The sequence below is a fragment of the Cebus imitator genome, unplaced genomic scaffold (assembly GCF_001604975.1).
Source record: "Cebus imitator isolate Cc_AM_T3 unplaced genomic scaffold, Cebus_imitator-1.0 Scaffold81, whole genome shotgun sequence".
NCBI classification, from domain to species: domain Eukaryota; kingdom Metazoa; phylum Chordata; class Mammalia; order Primates; family Cebidae; genus Cebus; species Cebus imitator.
The window spans coordinates 6,066,920-6,068,505 of record NW_016107396.1 but is presented as its reverse complement, the minus strand read 5'-3'; positions in this window follow the sequence as shown (position 1 = coordinate 6,068,505).

Below are 1,586 nucleotides of genomic sequence, written 5' to 3'. Positions count from 1 at the left end.
AACCTCAAAAGCTAGCAGAAGACAAGAAATAACTAAGATCAGAGCAGAACTGAAGGAGATAGAAAAAGCTTTAAAAAATCAAAAAATCTAGGAGCTGGTTTTTTGAAAAGATCAACAAAATAGACCTTTTGCAGATTAATAAGAAAGAAAAGAGAGAAGAATCAAAAACAGAGAAGAATCAACAATCAAATAGATGCAATAAAAAATGATAAAGGGGATATCACCACTGATACCACAGAAATACAAACTGCCATAAGAGATTACTCTAAACAACTCTATGTCCATAAACCAATAAACCTGGAAGAAATGGATAAATTTCTTCACCTTAATTATGTCTGCTGTTGAAACTTTCTCTTGTATTTTTTTAATTCATTCTTTTGATATTTAGCTGCAGGCTTCGCATTTTTTTTAAATTTCTTTTTGTTTTTGGATTTATCATTCATATTGTGTGTAAATTGTTTTCCTGATTTTGTTGAGTTGTCCATCTATATTTTCTTTTATCTCATTGCATTTTCTTAATATTGTTACTTTTAATACCTTTTCCATCAATTCATTTATTTCCTTTTCATTGGGACCTGTTACTAGTGAGTTACGTTTCTCTAGTGGTATCATATATCCTTGCTTTTTCATATTTCCTGCGTCCCTGTGTTGATACCTGCATCAGATGGAACTATTATCTCTTCCAAAGTTTCTAGAGTGACTTTCATAGAGAAAGACTTTCACTTGCAGTTAGGCTTATGTGTGCCAATTAGGAAGGGTACAGGGACTCTGTTTCCAGATAGTTGCAGTGGTGTAGTCTCTGTGCAGTTTCTTCAGCTGTGTGCAATGTCAGCAGTAACTGTGCTGTAGAAATTTGTGACATAGATTGTTAATGCCCTGGTTGTCAAGTGCTTTTGTGTCTTTCTATTCTTGTTTTTCCCATACTGGGGAGACCTAGCTAGAGGGATCCCTCCTGATGTCAGGTCTGAATTGACCTATAATCAGCTGCAGTGCTGCTGAGTTTTAGGTATAGAGGCGTGAAGTAGCTGTGGGTTTGGGGTCCTAAACTTGATGTTTCATTAACCTTTTGTGGCACATGGGCTTTAAGGTACAAGTTCACTCCATGTGTCAGTGTTAGATGTGGGCTTCCCACAGGGTGAGGGTCTGTTATACTGAGACATCTCCTGGATGCTTAGGCCCACTGACCAGGTTGTAGCTGTGATTCTACCTCTGGGGTGCAGGACATAGCACTGGTCTGGCTCCAGGGGTAAAGGAATGCTCCAGATGTTTGGAGGTTTGGGCTGAAGAAGCAGGATACAGCTTCAATTTGGGAACCAAGAGTGACCAGTTGTAACTCAGGATGCAGGGGATGAAGCACTGTGTAGCAACTGATTTTCTAAGGTTTTTGTTTACCTGGAATTATCTTTTCTTTTCCTTCCTTCCCTTTCTTCCTTCTTTCCTTTTCCTTTCTGCTTCTTTCCCTCCCTGTCTCCCTCCCTCTCTCCCCCTTCCCTCCCTCCCTCCCTCTCTCTTTTTTCTTTCTTCTCTCTCTTTTTCTCTTTCTTCCCTTCCTTCCTTCCTTCCTTCCTTCCTTCCTTCCTTCCTTC